Source organism: Osmia lignaria, chromosome 16, assembly GCF_051020975.1.
Source record: "Osmia lignaria lignaria isolate PbOS001 chromosome 16, iyOsmLign1, whole genome shotgun sequence".
In the NCBI taxonomy this organism is placed as follows: domain Eukaryota; kingdom Metazoa; phylum Arthropoda; class Insecta; order Hymenoptera; family Megachilidae; genus Osmia; species Osmia lignaria.
In genome coordinates, this window is record NC_135047.1 from 4,026,942 (window position 1) to 4,045,665 (window position 18,724).

The 18,724-nt window shown below is 41.4% G+C and overlaps 1 protein-coding gene across 1 annotated transcript in view; it reads right to left on the bottom strand.

The window, feature by feature from the left end:
- Oct-TyrR (Octopamine-Tyramine receptor) overlaps positions 1-18,724 on the bottom strand; it is a 43,388-nt gene that overhangs the window by 22,612 nt on the left and 2,052 nt on the right. The window contains exon 2 of the mRNA XM_034317607.2: positions 626-815. The gene's annotated coding sequence lies outside the window, so the exon portion shown is untranslated. The remainder of the gene's footprint in view (positions 1-625; positions 816-18,724) is intronic.

The following is an 18,724-nucleotide window of genomic DNA, read 5'->3' on the forward strand; positions in this document are numbered from 1 at the left end:
CGAAAACTTCGCGATACCAAAGTTTCACGTTACTTTCAATCGGATCGTGTCGTGCAAAAGAAGTTCTTTTTTTTAATCTTTTTTTCTTGCAAAAGCGATCAGACGGAAATAGAATTTTTTGTAAAGCACGACCATGCACTTTGTAATATCTTCTATCGTTCAAATAAAAATTCACGATAACGTTGGTAATGTTTTTTTACGGTCACCCGATAGCAGGACCGCTAATAAATTATGCAATCATTCGCGCCATTATTTGCAGCGAGAATAGGACATCACCAGGCCATATTTCCTGCCCCGGAAGCTGCTTTGAAGACCGACAAGTACATCGAGGATATCGCGAAGCTGTCCGAACAACATGGAATTTAAAATCGAACCATCCCATTCAGCTGCTGCATTATCTCTGCTACCAAAGCGAATATAAATATATTCTATATTCTATTAAAAAGTCGACATTTCGGCTCTCGACGATGGTCCTTATCGGGGCCGCACAATACATTTCACGTTATAGAATATTTGAAATTAAATCTGCTCGATTTATAACCATATCTATCTGCAGCCACGAGTTTTTCAGTTTTCAAAAATCGAACGCGATACGGGAAATAATGTTATCGAGGATAATACTCACAGTCAATCCACCGTCACGCTTCCAATAGTCGTCCAGTCTTCTCTATTCGAGCCACGACCGTCGAGTGACCCCCGCGCGTCACATTTTTGGTCGTCTGTTTCCGGTAATCGGGCCTTCGATCAATTCGGGTCAATTTCGAGGGCTGGCCAGGCCAGTAGAGATCATCAATTCTTATCCAGGATTATATCACCTGAAAGCAAAAAAAGGTATCAACGTTAGTAAGTTTTTACACCAAGGAACACTGGTGATTTTATCGCGTCGATGTTCATCAATTAGATTTTTTTTCTTGTTCAACTTGTACATCGATGATCCACTGTTCTCTTGTATCTTAAATCTCTACCTTCTGTATTTTGAAATCTACGTACGATTAATATACAAGCAGATGCAAGCAACAGTTTGAGATAAGGAACTGTCATGACGCGTATGCACGCGGTTCAGACGAACGAACTTATTAGCGAAGTTAATATTTCCCTTGGAAATGCTCGGTCGCGTTTATAATCGTCGTCGCGAGTTCGTCCTCGAGTTGCTTCGGCTACGAGGAAAAGTCGTTTCCAGCCTGTTAATCCGGCTGTTATCGAGGGATTGTCGCGCGAAAGCCGCTCGAGCGGGTCCCATTGAATGCAAGAAGGCAAACGGTTACCGTTTCGTCGCGCGAAATCTCTCGCGACGAATACGGGCAAGTTTAAATGTATATCGTTGGAAGGGTCTGTAAGGGTGACATCGTTTCGCGTAATAGCTTTATCATGTTGCTGCCAGCGTTCCTCCTGCAGTCTGGCATTCTGGCGCCGATGAAAGCGTTACATTTACTGCCGTGAATGTTAATCCAACGAAGGGACCTTCTCTCCCGCGAGAGGCCTCGCTAGGCCAGCAAGTTAAATTAATTGAAAGTTGTTTTTTTTTTTTAACCCTGCTTCGCGTCGAGTTGCTCGATTTTCAGAGCATCGATCGACGACAATACACGAATCGTTCCCGTGGCGAACTTTCGAATCAACCCGGACGAACAGGAGAAAAAGAGGAAAGGATAAAATTCATCTTTCTCGTTCGCGTATACGTTCTGTCCTCGACGTTGCGGATATCAAAGAGAATTTCGAAATAAGAAGAACCGTCTTACCATCGTCGCTGCCGCGATGCATTTCCCGGCGAAACGATGTGGCTCGCAAAGAGGATTTGAAATACTCGCGGACGCTTTTGATCCGTCGCGTCCAAGATACGTCCAGTCTCGTACCACTTTCTTGCGGAAAAATTCTGCAAGACCTCCTTTCGAGCGGTTTAACGAGACACGAGGGGAAAAATATACCTCGCGAGATTGGAAATGAATTTTCAACGATTCGAAAGGAGTCGCGCTTCGATGACTGCCCTCGAAAAGGATCTTAACGAGGAAAGATTTCATCGAACTAAGAAAGAGTTGAAACGAAGGATTTCGTTCGATGAGGCGAGAGAAGAAATCGTTGCTTTATCGAGCGTGAATAAAAGTGCTCCTTAAGAATTGTTAAATGGTCGAGAAACGTGTTATCGGTGAAACTAAAGGAAGATGTTAAAAAATGATTATTCCTGGTTTCCCCAGAGTAAATACATTTTAAATTCTATAAATTTTGCAAAGCAACGAAATCGATTCGAGGAATTCGATGGACGATGCTCGTATTGGACATAGCAGATTTACGAGTTCTGTCGGTGGAAAAACAGGGAATTCGTGAAACCCATAAACGACTGACGGTGATTTACTCCGATCAATCAACGTTACTGCTAATCTCCAACTCGCTCCAATTATTTTTCAATTCGAATTATTCATTTCCGTCAGTGGTTCCGAGCAAGTTCGTGGTATTACATAACACAGTATCTACCGTTTAAGTTTTCCTGAAACTACCTAACTGTGTTTAACTCTAACTAAGATCGAAATTGCTTCTTATTTCGATTAAACTTGTTGGCAGCTGACTAACCAATTCGAGTGTTCGCTGATTGCTACCAGACCAACTGATTGCTCAATCAACTCTGTCTGCAAACCGAATTTCGATCGCAAACCTAAATTATTCTAATTTCGATATCGATATCGATTCAAAGCTGCAACAACTTAAAACCATATTTCATTATGCATAATTTCAACTTCTTTCGACTTGGTACATTCTTTTGTATTCCATTTCAAGAGAGTAGCTTTGTGGTTTTGTTTCCATTACATGGAAGGGTTCGAAACAATCGGTTTTTACGATCGAGCACGTGTCAACAGAAGCAGCGAACATCCGATTGAATCCTCGTAAAACATCTCGTGTTCACACGGCTCGTTGGATAGGCGTTTGCAAGGAAATCGTGGTTTTGTACTTAATCGTTCCGAAGGTACGACCTGTGAAATTGACTCGTCGAGACGCGCGAAACGATATTTCTCCCTTCGTTATCAGGGGAAAATTATTCCGAAGCTGCGCTCTTGTTAATTAACAGGTCACGCGTGTCGAACGAACAATATCTGGCCAAGTGTAGAGTAATAACGTAACTCGTAACGAGGTTAGCGTATCCGATTTACATATCCAATTATTAATGCGGAAATTGTAAAACGAACGTGCCTGTTATTTACAGTTGGAAAATGAATGCTCTAACGATGAACCATAAATTACAGTGATATTGTTTATTGGGCTTTCACTGCGAAAACACTCTGTGCCCGCGCTCTTTAACGCAATTTTCCATCAGATTCGATTAATCCAAGTGGATCGATTCCACGATAAAAGGCTAAAAGGTAGATGTAAATAGAATTTACTTTTTCCCGTCCATTCGGTTGTCCCTGTACGAAGTTATTAACCGTATCATACATGTCCTCCTTGTTTTTCCAACCACCCGTGGTGTATTGTTATTCCATGGAAACGCACAGGAAATATTGCATCCGCGATTATCTGGAGAACGATCGAGTCGATGGATGCAATTCAAATCGCGACGAGTAAAATTCTTTCCGAGTGGATCACACGCAATATTCGCGTCTCTTCCAGGAATATTCGATTCCACCGTGCCCGTTTCGGCGGAATCCGTTTGACGATTTTAAAGGCAACGATTTCACGTACGACTAAACGCGACCACTTATCCTTTCTTCCAATAGCGTGCCTAACTTGCCGTGAACAGAGAAATAACGACGGCGGGCTTTTGCGTAAAAGCTCGGCTCCCTCGTCTTTCGCGACTTTACGTTTCAACACCTTCGCTTGGGGTTGAAAATCTTTCTCCGTTATAAAGGGTGATTTAGGAATATGTGGCTAAACTTTAACACACTGTACTTTACTGTTGTTCACGATATTGCTTTTATAAACTTCATTCTCTTCTTTCAATTAATTGAATATATTAAATTCGCGGACACTTCATGGCGCGAGATAAATTTTAAAATTTATCCCCCCATTTCTGTGGGATTTCTTCCGAAGCAAGAAACATCCCTGGCAATGGACTCGCGTAAAGTCAGCATATAGCGGCGTGGTCCTTTCAAACAATTAGCGTCACGGTTTCACCGACATCACCTGCACAACGCTAACAACACAATCGCGTCTCTACTTTCCTCCTGTCAGTGTTAAAAGCAACAAATTCCATGTTACACGTATACCACAGTCGTTGAAACTTTAACCAGAGAGAGAGTGAGGAAAATTACAAACAATAGGAACGATAAATTATCAGGATACCCTTGCTCCTGGCTTTTATTTACGTTCACGAAGTGGGAGATCAGGATCCGACCGCCATAACGAGCCGATAAAGGTGATATAGATGAGGCGGGTTCAACGATTTTCCCTGTTTCTGACCGATATAATAGTTCTACCTTCTTATCCAGGTAAACGAACAAGTCTCCCGCCTGTTCGGCAATCGACCCGATGGTAGCCGTTCATTCATCGTCGAACTCGTGCTGGGAACTCGTCATTTTCAGCGATTCCCGACGGTGCGATTTTACAGAAAAGAGGACGAACGTAGAGAGTCTGGGAACACGATAGAGGAAGGCGAATTTAAGCCGCACGACACCGGTCGCCGATGTTGCTGGCAAACTTCCACAGGAAAATGAATTTCTCCGCTCTACAATTCGCCGATATTGAACTGTTCTCTAATGGAAACTAGCGAGTGACGGGAACGAATGCCGAGCTCTTTCACGCTACGATGTTTCCGCGAGCAACGCGTGTTCTTTGCCGGTGACTACGACGATGAAAAATGTTTATCCTCTTAAGCTCATTGTGACGGCCGGTTTCCACCTCGATGTTGATCATGGATCAAAGGATCTGCATGATGTTTGCATAGATTTCTTGGTTACGCGGAGGGAATTCCGGTATTTGATAACGTATCTATCGAGTCGTTCCATAAGCAATGTCGATTTCAAACTAACTTTTATTTTAACACGGTTGAAGAAATAAATTCAGTAAAATGCAGAAGATTTATCCATAAAGCTAGCGAGAAAAATAAAATCTCTCTGTACGAAATGTATTTGAATGGATCAGTCAAGTGGAAACGTACGATTTCATCGTGGAGAAATATTATAAAACAAATCAATACTGAAAATCCCTTTAACAGGATTAAGAAACCGATCGAGAAATATTCTGCTCGACTGATATCTTTTCCTAGGTTATCGCGGCAAACCACCGAGCGTCTGTTTCCCGCGGAAAATCGTACGTTTACGGGGAAGATTTTCCGATATACGAGCGAGTTGCCTGGTTTTCTCCGTACACACCAACTCCTTTAACGAAATCCCACCATTGAATTTCACCGGTGGTTGGAAGAAGTTTCGTTCTCGTCCCTCGACGAGCTTTTCTTTCACGCGAACCATCCACGAGGCTGGTTGCCGGTGACTTGGGGCTTTTACTTTTTCGAAGAAAAGAAGAGGAGAAGAAAAAAAAAAAAAGAAAAGAAGTCGTATCTTGGGGAATCGTAAATGGACGTATTACCTGGACCGTTTCCACGTCCGCCCGTTTTACGGTTTAAATAATAAATGCGATGTTCGTCCTGTCCCCTTATGCCGGCTTTATTTTGAGCGACGTTTCGTTTGTTCCGGCGTTTTTCATGTTTGTCGTATTTTCATTTATGGTTGTTGTTTCACGCCGCGTTTTTGTGCATTGCGCAATTGAAAATTTCTTGGGTCATCTACTTTTTGTTCCATTATATTACAGAGAGTAAAGATCGCGAGATGAAAGCAAGAAAGAAATTTAAATCGTTGAAGATATCAGTCCTTTAGGAAAGGAGCCTCTCGACAGTGGACGCACCGCGCGGCCGGACTCCTTTACTTTTAAGTAGTAGAACACGTTATACGTCAGACCGTTCGTTCGCGCCAAGTGAAAGCTACCGATCAATGGCGCGGCGCATCAATGGATACTTGCCATTTCTAATTCTACTATAATAAACTCTCACGAAAGGCAATTGTCTGTCTTGCATTACTAACATAATTTTCAATGGCACAATAGAACTCTATTTATGTAAGCTCCATTTATTCGAATGAAAACTAAAGCCTTTACTGCTAAACCTCTCCTAGCAAACTGTAGAACAAAGTAGTGAAATTTCATGCTCGAATCCACTTAACCGAACGCGATTTTCTGTTATTCGAAGAAGAAATTTCTGGGGAAGGAGATCAGTAAGATTCTATTATTTGAACAGTCATCCGAACCGACTTGTCCCCCCTCGGATGTTCAAATAAATGGAGCTCTATTGTATTTAGAATTTTCTTTCTTTCTTCGTCTTTTCATTGTTTGAGTAGACGCGATTCATATTTGGACAGACCGTCTTGCTCCTCTTCCTTTCTTTATCTTTTTATTATTTAATTTAATTCAATGCCTCAGGGTAGCCAATTGAATACCGTCCCGAAATTGTTAATCAATAGTCTCTCATTTGTTTGCGACTGTTATTGTCTACAACGGTTGTTTCAATCTGCACTGCGTTGAAAATTGTTCGAATAAGCGAAGCAGTGAACAATACAATTTATGCAAAATCGCATAGCATCAAACCAATGGAAATTGAGAAGATTATATCGCGTAGATTAGCTGTCATTTAAAAAAAAAATTACGACGAGGTAATAACGTAGGTTAATGAAGGTATTAACGTAATTATAAAAAAAAAAAAAAAAAAAAAAAAAATAACGCGTTAAGAACGTAATCTACAAGCGTTAATAGCACCACTTGAGACTCGGATGAAATTTCAAGAGCAATTAATCGTAAAGAAACGATCGCATAGACGATAAGAAAATAAGATTTGCATCGTTACACAAAATATATGTTTCCATTTGAAACTACTCGAGCTTCGCCTATCGCAAAATAATCTTTCCGGGGTTAAATTCAGCCGGTGTTTGCCATTCGAGCGTCGTCCGTGAAGCGCGCAATCGCCTCCCTCGTGGTTCGAATCGCAACTCTCGTGGGGCTCGTTTCTCAAGCATATTTGCTCGCAAATGTATACAAGCACATGTATACACGCACACACAGGTTAGATATCGAAGGATACCAATGCACTTCACCGGAAGTCTACGGCCGAAATCCGGAGACACAGATGCCAACCGAGACATCGCTTATATCTTCAAATACTGTTGGATTATCTGGCAATAATCTAGTTACAAAAATAAGTCGAGTAATAAACTTTATCCAAAGAAAATTTCTGGGAAAACTTAATCGATAAACCCAAAATTTAATTAAGATCAATGTAATGAGAAAAGAAGATAACACAGAGATAAGCCACTTAATAGTGAAACAAGCTTTTACTCTTCGTTTTTTAATGCCTCCTAATTTCCCGTTTTCCCAAGAGCGTCATAAATGCCGTTTCGTAACAGCTAACGAAATAATGATCCTTCTTTGTGATCCACCGTGAAACGCGTACCGTCCGTTTATTTCATGAATATAAACTAACCGGAAGATATATTTATATAGCTGAATAAGGGGAGTTTGGTGAACGGGGGTGGAGGATTATCCAGAAATACATGCACCAAGGAGCCAGGAATTTTGATATGAACACACCGAAAATTTATATAAACCCGTAACATCGGTGCCGTGAAACGCGCTCGTCTCTGACTCTTTTATAGCCGCCAGCGAAGAAATACGAGAAGCGTCAGGTAACCATCTGTTTTCTTTAGATGCATGCTCGATCGGACGAAAAATTGTACCGGTAAACTGAAAAATTGTATCGACAGGTGGCGGGCATATTCTCCCGAGCTGCGAAGAAACGAAATGGAAAAATATCTGGTTGAAAAGTCAACGACGATCTTTTCTGCTTTCGCGCTTCGTCTGTTTGTCTATTCTGCTTGCACGAAAATGCGAGACGAGGAAATAATCTGTGTATTTTTGAATGATTTTAAATAAAATCTGAAAACATTAACATTGTTTCAATTTCACTGGCACAGAGAACCTCCTTCCTCCTTCCTTCGTTCTTTAATTAACCATCTAAATTAAATCCACAATGGCAGTCGACGCGTTAGCGTCCGCCCGCGTGTTGACGTTAAATTTACATTCCAGCCAGAAGCAGAACGTCGAACGAGAGTTTTCCACGTGCTCGTAAAAGTATCGTTTTATGCAACACGAATGCTAACTGGATACGACAGCTCGCGATACGTTCCTCGTTACTGTTTGCCATCTGACAAATCCTACCGCTATAATCTTCGCCACGGCTGACATTGACGATCCATTACTACTTGCGTCTGACAAATCCCCGTCGCTACACTCTGACTACTTAATGCCCGATGCGCGTCTTGTCAACCGGTAATTACTCGATCGCGACTGCTTCGTACGTAGCCAATCAATCGGGGACACGAAGCAGACCGATATCTGTGTATCCAGCAAAGAAATCGAAACGCTTTGAAAAATATTTACGGAACGTTTACGCGGCGATGTTCCCGTTGAAATGCCCGCGGCGTACGCATTATCGGTCGCTACTTATCACTGTCATTGATACGAAGCAATCTGATAATGGATCCGGATGAAACCAGCGTTTGTGCGCCCTGAAAATCTTTCTCCTCAATGATCGTGCCTCGACCGGACGATTTACGCGTTTCAACGACCCTTTCTTGCCCGATATAAACAAGCCCCGACCACGAAACGAACGATCGAAAGAGGTGACGAATGTCGACGATCAATCTGACTGACATAGAAAAAAAAAAAAGGAAATTGTTGTGTCTACGATCGCTGGTAATTCGACGATTTGTCTTCCGGATAGCGGAATAAAGAACGCGACGGGGTGCCGTGTTCTGGGAGATGAATTAGAGGGAAAAGAGCAATCGAGTTAACTAAATTTTTTTCACGCTCCAACAGATAATTCCATGGTATTACCTTTCAATCTACCCGTCGCTCGGATCGAACGTTTAATCTTATACTAGATTTAACGGATCGACGAAGCTGACGGTTTTTTACCTTTCTGCCTGAAATTCTAGCAAAAAGAATTAAAAAAGAGAGATGTTTCACGTCAGTTTTATGTTCCTGTTACAAACGTTCGATAAAGCTGCGCTCGTGCAACTTTTTCAACTGAAAGAAATCCAAGCCACTGTATACGTTACGCAGTTATTTAACACCGGTTGCAAGCGCAGAGTAGACAGGTGCGATTGAAAAATACTTTTTCACTCGCGAACGAGTTCGACGTAAATCCGATCTACATACTTTTCGTCTCTAAAAGTGGGAAAGGGTGGCTTCGTTTCCTCCCGGCTTGTCAAGTTGACGTATACTTTCCATTATGAAGTTGCCGTTCGGTCCTCGCGACGATCCGTTTACCCTTACCAATGAACTTACTTGCCGCAACTCAAACAGTAATCTCGTTACCGGAGAGTTTCGCTGGCGTTCGAGGAAAAACGGGTGCCAATTACGCGAAACGGAAGATGATCGCAAAATCGAAAGAAGTACGCGAACTCGGAGATAGAAGAATAAAGACATTTTTCTGCCGTAAGGAAACGGGTCGGGCTTATCTCGAAGCATTGACGCTTTAAAAAAGACGATCCTGTTTCGAGTGACAAGGAGACGGTAACTAATTCAACAGGCAACGAAAGTTAAGCAGACGCCTTTGAAACGAGGCGGGGACGGTATCGTAGAAGCAGCCGTTTCAAAAAACGAGAACAATCGGCGAAATGGCTGGAGATTCTTGTATCGATACAAGCCACGCAGTTACACGGCATTTCAGCTTTATCGCTTTTATGGAGAGCATGGAACTGGCCAGATACAACGTCGCTAGAACCTCTTTTCCTTTACTTTTATAGCCAGCGGGATAGACCCTTCTATTCTCTTCTTTATGCACCGACGATGCATCCATAAAGCGAATCGCGCTTCGATGAATGAATGCATTTGATCGGTGCATATCGAAATATAGAAATTCTTATGCGATTTTATCGTATAAAAGTATTGCAGAATATCTCCTGTGATGTATCAATTTAAAGCTTGAAATTTGATCGAAATGACTGTACAAATGTTTCGATAATATCCTTGCTACAAAATAATTGATTCTTCATTGAAAGAAACGATGAACTTATGAATTTTCATACAGGTTTCAATATTTTCCTACAAAGTCTCTAGAAGTTTGAATGAAGAAATTTACTTTATGCAATGTTGCTACTAACCAAAGAAAATTTGCAACTGCTTTACAGCTTATATAATGCTTCCAAATTGAACACTTCAAAATTTCAACAGAAATGCTCCCCAAGCTATATTCCCGGCGTCGAAACGAATCGTACCCGAAAGCAATGTTCGTTGAATATTACCTCGTTCGCGGAAGAATGCCAGGAATGAAAGGAATATTTTCCGCGATATAATTGAAGGTTTTCTCGAACGCGAAACGAAGGTCGGCTCCAGGAGATCCCCCGTAATTGTGCTTCTAAGAAAGAGTAACTTACCGACGCTTTGAAGGGCAAACGTTATTACGCAAACACAATTTAATCCGGCCAAAGAGATGAAGCCACGTTCAACCTCCCCCCGTTTAACGATGAAAATTCAACCGTATTCTCGTCGGCTGCGAACGGAAAAAGAGGAAAAAGCCGCGTGACGGGGCGGCAGGTTTGAAAATTTACGTTTAAGCGACGCCTACTCGACGGAACTCAACGTTTATCACCGTTTTACCGAGACGAGGGGAATAATTAATTTCCGTGCCATTAATTTCACAAAGTATCCTTGTAATCTCACGCGCACGCGAGCTATTTCGTATTCCATAACTCTCTGCCGGAAAGTATTTCATAATGGCCGCATCGCGCAAATGCGGGGCGAAAATCAGCTATGTTGGTTGCCAAAAAAATTAAGGAGGAACATGCAAAGGGAGAAGATCGAAAGGCGAAACGACGACCGGGTCGGGGTAAGAAGCTTACCGAATGCTCTGACAAAACAGAGAGAAAATAGAAATCAGATATCGAAGGCGAGCCTATTCTTTTCGCAGAGGGAATCAAGGCCGTGAAAACTGTGCGGATACTTCGCGATTTTTATTTTTGAACAGACATCGATCTACAAAAAAGAGACTTGTGTCACGGATACTCGACGCTTGTTTCCAAGGCCTTTGGTCGTCATCGAGAAGAAGAAGGGTTCGTAGAACATCCCTATGCTCAAGTCCCAAGTGTCGATTTACAAACAACCAGGGATGGAAGGGTAGGCAAGGTTTAACTTTGACCCGCCAGGTGTAAGGAGAGGAAGGAAACGGCTCGTTGAATGTGTTTCGAAAATAAGAGCACGATTCAAATCGTTCGCGACGGCGAAGTTTCGTCGAAAGCAGCTTCTTTCGTTCGGGGATAAGACCGGATTTAAACGCGACAGAATACCAGCGTGTTATTTAAATTGCATGTACATAGATACACGATGATGTATAAAAGAGAAATATACGTGTACCTTTGTCCAAATAAGAAAATAATTGTATATGATAATTTATTTCCCATCACTTATTCAGTTCTTTAATTTATTTTCAACGCTGATTGTCCCGGTGTTAAATTAATTACCCTTCAGGGCAAATCGGCACGCAAATGTTCGTGACATTTATTAACGAACTTCCGATCCAATTATCACACACAATTCCGAGTTTTATACGAGCGCAATAAAGGTAAACGCGACATAAATTGAGCACAGTTTCGAACGACTAGAGCATGGTCAAAATAAACAGACGGGAATTACAAGATCGTTAACCCTTCGTAGTCAATCTGGGTCGTTGCACAAACGCAATTCGACTCGGCTGGAAAACTTTAAAATTCCAAAAATTAAACAAAAATATTCCTGTCGCCCGTCTATGTTCGTCGCATCAGTCGTCGATCAATTTTCCAAGGGAAATCTGGAAAACGAATCACCTGAAGCCAGTTTTATCTCGTGGATCTCGTCTGCTTTTGGCATGAATTCGTTCACATCGGAATTAACGAATAAAATTGACATAGTCTCGCAAACGAAGCGACAAGTCGCAAAGTTAATCTGCTAGGACACGAACGTTCGATCGGCACGTGTGTGCTGATCGAGTTAAAGCGTCGAGTTATTATCAGGAAAGTTTGCTATTTAAGTTAAACGGAGTTTGGTACGAATATTGTCGAATATCTGGCGCTAATATCGTTCGAGAGATTCACCTCGATCAATTCGTGCTGTTTAACAATTACCATGCGATGTTGGTGCGTTCTCGCGAGTGATTCGCAGCATCAACCGAGGTTAGACAAAGTTTTGAAGGAAAATTAATGTTTCCTTAACGTATGTAAAGTAAACTACTCCCCGTCCGCTTGCAGATAAGCGTCCTGGAGCGTTTCGCCGACTGCGAGATGAACTTTTCTTTGCTACGATACTCTACTAAGCTGTTGCCGAGCTCAGACATCTTTGTCAGAGTTAAATAGACATTTCTCACCCCGTTAATCGCCAGCACATGTTCGCGTAAAGTTTCACGGGTAAATCAGCAGCCAGTTGCGAAGGATGCGTAGAAAATTGCAGTACAAATGAAACGGAGGTTGCCTTTCAGAGAAACTATTTTCATATTAATGTAAATTTAAAGGAGTGAGCCTTCTTTTGATCGCAAAGCAATTTCAAGGATGCCTTGTGCATCTTTCAGCGAAATATGACCGAACATGGATAATCAGTCTGCATATTCTCTTCCATTATCTTGGATCCGCTGTTAAAGTATACTTTGAACGTATTTGGGGGAGATTGAATATCTCGATACAGATTGAATATCGGGATTCATTTCCGACCGATTAAGCACTTACGGAAATGGAACGCGATTTGATATTCGCCCCTCGACTCTGCTAGAAAGTTAAATTCCCGATTAAGAACGATTTTCCCGTCGATAACGAGATCATCGTTGCGGCGAGCGTGACATTTTCTCCTCCTCCTTTCGAGATAATGGTAAATCGAGCGTGTCCTCAACATTTTCGGCTCGCTGTGCTTCCTGTCGACTCCATTGATTTTCTCAACGGGAGCACCTTTTACCAACCCGCGCCCATATTTACACGGTTAATATTCCCCTCCTATTATCGTGGACGTTACATAAATCCTGCCATTTTCCTAGCGCGAGAAACGAAACAATCGGGGAACGTATAGTGTAAAATTACACGTATCACCGTTAAGGGAGAGAGAAGCTTTTAAAGCATATTTCACCGGCACAAAGGATACCAACATTTCTCTGTACTTGTTATCAGATGGTATTGAAATCGAAGCAGTCGATTCCTATTGTATCACCGATTTCACGGGGAATTTATAGAACGGGAAGGTTCGACAATTTTTACCCGAGAAAGGTCTTCGAGCGTCACGCAATTCTAAATATCCGGAAAGTTGAAAAGACTCGCGTGATGGCAAAGAGAACCGAACGAGAAGTGAAAGATAGCATCGTTCACAATGGAAGAAAGGATATGAAATATCGTGTAGTTGAAATGCGCAAGAAATGTGAATCTTACAAAGTCAATTCTAAAAGATATACATAATGGAAGGTTCGGATGATTTCTTTCAAGTGTCAGACGAATTGATATTCCTGACAAATTAGGGAGCATTGATAATCTACTCCCACAATTCGAATGTCATCCATCTTCGTCTAATTCGTATCCAGTTTCTCCCATTAGTATTATTTTCTTTCAGACCACGTCTCCCTATTTTGCTGTGTCATACATCTGTTTTTCTCAGCTTTATTAACAACAGTATTGTGTCTTTTTTCCTTTCCACCTGGAAACTTCCTTAATTTTTATTTTTTCTTCGTCATCTCTTGATCATCTATGTGATTAATGATCAATGTTCATAATGTACATGATCCTCAGCCTACGCTACAATGCTACTTTTGCTAATTAGCGAAGTGGGGACTTGGAAAATTTTCCCTCCAAGGCTATCAAAACAATGTAATCTCTTGGAGATTATTCAGGGACAGAGGTGCGAACGAATAGGGAGGAAATTTCAACGCAATCTGTACCCAGATAAAACTTATTCTTTATACAGATTAGCGAATCGTACCCGTTTATTCCATTGTGAAAAAGGGACGACAAAATTCGTGATGCTCTTTTTTTTGCTGGAAACGCTTATGGACAACGTGTAACCGTGTCTGGCAATTTTGAAAAACGTGTTATCAGCAGCTGAACACGTGCTGCAGAGTTTGCATAAGTTTGCACTCGCTTTGTTCCCTGATAAAAGAAGCTTGATGAAAATTTGAACGGCTTCCCGGCTCGACGATGAAAAGAACGAGAGAAAATGATCGGTTTCTAGATAATGACACCTGCTCGACGCAACAAACGAATCAATTAACAGCGAAGAGCAACTTCATATGTTCGTCATCCATTTTATTACGTACGGGATCTTGCCAAACGAGATCCCCCCCCCGGCTCGTTTTTCGCACTCTAATTAATCATTTCCCAAACGTCACAGTCGATTGGAACCGCGAAGGTACGTGAATTATCGTCGCAAAATGACTGGATAAATCTGGCGAAGTTTTAAACTTTGCTGATCACGATCGTTCGACGAAAGAAAAGGCGCGGGGGAGGGAAAAAAACGAAGAAAAGAACGATCATCCAGCTACGTTTAATCAAGCATCGAGAAGGTAGCAATTTAGCAACGCCAGGTTACATTTAGTTCCGCGGAAAATTAACTTCCCGTTATCGTGCTAGGAAAACAGACTTTTAATTTGGAAACTCTCCACCTTGCGAGGCACGTGAAAAATTTACCGACTTTACATTTATTTTGTAGAGAAAAGAAAAAGAACAAGCAAGAGACGAGCGAACGAGCCGCCTGAGGCGTTTACAGAGAAGATGAATTTAAGCTGGCCCACGAGGGTTAAATCGTCGCGTGAAAAGATTTAATCTACCACTTCGTTTTCGGGAACTAAATTTTCTTAAAATGAACGTACACTCTTTTTCTTCATTTTAACCAATTATAAAATAAAACATTTTAAATGACAGAGATTATTAAATGTAAATTCAACCTTGGTTGTTCTGAAATTAAGGAGGAACAATATTTTAATTCCAAACAATGGATAATAGATAACAGATTAGCGTGGGAAGGTGTTGTTAAGGAAGAGAAAAGAATCTATTAATTTCGTATTAGACAAAGTATCCTACGAATGGTATGTAAATTTTCTTAACAGTGAAATCGTAGGTGTTTCACTTTTAGAGCTTGTCTAGCGTGGATGATCATAGAGTGTGGTGCGAACGCACTATTACGCCTGTAATTGGTTGCCATTAGGTGAAATTTATGCGAACCGCTTGTTGAGTTCGGAGGGAAGGTTACGTCGACCGACATTTGCATATCCGCCACCACCGACCAATCGAAAAGAAATACAGTTAAACGTTTGCCGAACGATGGTCAAAGATGAAACAGGAACGATAGCTGACTATTAAACACCTCGATAGAGTAGTGTTATTGGAAATTCTCTTCTTTTAAATTGAAACACTCGTATCGACGGGGTTTAAAGTGCAAATATCTCTTTTCATTCGTAATCGGAGAAAATGTCATCCGCCCAATTTGACAGACCGCAACAATTTCATAGACTTTCGCGACTCGCACAATACGCCGATACTTATTTGTTTTTCACTATTTACGATGTCTGAATGAAAATCAATGGTACGGAAGTGGTTGTGCTCGAGGATACAGTCGACGATCTACTAGCAGCCGATGAGACACTCGAGTTACCACTTACCTTATTAAAGCTATTTTAATTGATGGAAAACACGACACTATTTACGTCCTTATTTCTCGGCGAGCTTAACAGAGCGCTGCTCGTTACGTAAATAAGGGCGAATGTCTAACAAATACTCGTGACTTTGTCACGCTTTATGAAAGCTACGTCGTGTTAATTAATATAATGCAATATAAAAAAAAATAAATTTATTTTTTCACGATCAAAAGCCCTGTCTGACGTTTAACGACACATTCTCCTCATAAACTACAAAATTCTTTAAATATTCAATCCGGTGAAAATCGTGTTTAAAAAGGAATTTAATATCCCATGAGAAAGCATATCGTGTGACGAGCAGAATTATGCAGTATCCAGTTTTAATCGAGAGGAAAACGAGTAGATATTCTTCGGTAGAATTTTAAAATAGTCTACGGGAAAAATGGAACGGAAATGATATCGTAATTTTCCAGAATTAAACAGTAGAATTTAATTTCTCATTCCAGTAAGTCTGAAATCGTATCTTACGGTGGATTGATGAGAGATATCGATTTCGGGCGTAGATATATCAATGCTATCAAAACAGATCTCAGTGTTTACCTGATAAGCGAATAATGGGAATTAAGATGAGAATTCGAGACGAATTACCAGGTTATCGATCAAACGCGGACGGATTTCATCCCCGTTAGAACTGGCACAGTGGCTGTTAGAGGATCGTGGCGATTTTAAAGAATCGCCTGGCGAACGATATTTACGCGTCTCCGGTGGCTGCTCCTACACGATCGGTTATTTATAAAGCCATTCACGATAATCAATAACCTATGCCGCTCCCCCTGTACGGCGAAAATTCACCAACACTTCGAACACTTGCAAAACCTTCTATCTTCCTCTCTGTCTCTGTGGAACGATACGAAGGGGATGTGAATATTTATCGAGGGCCTGACACCAGGGATACCCGATTCGAGAACACGATATAAAACGAACAAATTCACGAAAATCTTCTACCTTGAGCCGTGTTAAGTCTCGTTCGCCAGTTTAATCACTGCCAACAACGAGAGGGATGTTTATTGAATACCATCCCCTAAGGTATACAGACCGAAGGAGGGTTAAGATTTAAAATAACACACCGATTGCGGGGAACGCGTGAAATTCAGGAAATAATAATGTTTCGAGGAGAAGCATGAAGTTAACCCGTAAAACTGTTAAAAATACGAGCGGATAAAAAATGACTGATAGTAGTCTCGAGCGGATCAGTCGCGTTGAAAAAAAGAAAACGTAAAATCTTGGTTTACTACTGGCGAGGAAGGATATTTATTGAATGCCATCCCCCGAAGATATACCAGATTGAGAGAGACTCAAGATTTAAAATTGATATATCGTGAATGTTACTATTTCAGGATTAAAGACGCGGTGACCGATAAATCACGAAAGAGATTGTCGTCAATTTATGGCTATAAACGTTTGCGATACACGCGATAAACAATCACTGATGTATCCTCGGCATTGAATCAATGGGAAGCAGTAGGTGTTAAATTTATCCTGGTCGAAAGTAGGAGGATATAAAAGGAAAGGATGTTGTATTCCATCGGATACGATGATGCAGTAGTTCTTTCCCCGGGATCGCGGCCTTCTTTTCACTCGAGCATCGTAAAAATTTCGAGCGACACGGGCAAATGGAGGGAAAGTTTCGCGGTCGCTTGAAAACTACCCTCTTCCCTAACGAAACGACGACTACGTAGACGACGCGACGTTCAAGTGAACTTTGTTTCGTCGTCGTGTAGAGAATGCACGCTGACCGGCCAACCGAAAACTCCTCTCCTCCTCTTTCTGTACCATTAATCCGGTCGCACGACATAAAGGCCGTGCACGAGTGACGTGCAAGAATAGCTACAGGAATCCTCCTAACGAGACAAGACGGGACCAGCATTATTTCCTGTCAGTGAAAAATATTCCCAAGCCCGTAACAATGAAATATCTATTCTGTGTCGCAGCCGAGATACACTCGCTTGCTCTGGTACTCTCGCGCGTGTATCACCGCTAAACCGTAACGAAGCGAAAAAAGGAACACGGTAAGATGTTACCCTTTTCATTTTTTTTCCCCGTCCGATGCGTTTTGTTTGTTTCCTTTTCCCGTCTCTTTAACACCAATGTACCTACGTCTTCTTTTCTCGCGTGGACGAGAAAAAATAATCGAAATTCGAAATCAGTCAGGTTGTTTTTAGGGTGGAACCATTCGAAATTGAGGGATGAATTGCGAACACAAAGGGGATTATTTTAAAGGAACAATTCTACGGGGATGTAAACGAGTAATACGAGTAACAGAGAAGTTTAAACAATTCGCAACGCGGTTTCGATTGATTGAAACGTTCGTCGAAACGTCCGGTCGAAGTTCGGTTAACTACGTTAACTGGACTACGGTTTAACTTGCCCCTGTTTCTCGGGCCAATCGAAGAAAACCGATACTCTTAACCTGATCGACCAAATACTTCAACTTTTCCAACAGTTCTATTCCCCTTCGTTTTCTATTAATTTAACTTTTTCACTGAATCAACATGCTCGGCCACCAAAGGATCGCCAAGAATGCAAGTGGGGTGTTTTTTCTGCGGAACTCGGCTCCAAATGTTTCGATAAAATATAGGATAATAAGAATTTAAACATTCCTACAGGGAATGATAAATCGAAAAATAAATAAATTCTAAAGTTACCGAAATATTTCCACTTACAATTCATACAAAACAGTAAAGTGGAATCATTTCTGTAACCGCGTGGCATAGCTTGAATTCCTTGGACATTCGTGAAACTTGGACGAAATAAAAGCCATGCTAAAGAATTTTATACAACTACCATTATATTATCTTCAGTATCCCCTTCCAGCATTCAAAATCAACCTAGATTATTTATTCGAAAATTCATAGATATTTTTCTCATCCATCCTGTATACATTTTGTGCGTCACGTTTCAAAGTGACGCTTGGATATCATCGCTAATTAAGGTGGTTCCTCTTAAAACGCGGCTCTGGCCAGGCGTTAAACATTCAGGGGAAGAAAACGTTTAAACGAGAAAGAGATCGGTCCCCGTTGGCAAGTAAACGAGGTAAACCGTCTGGCGCGCAAGCAGCACCTT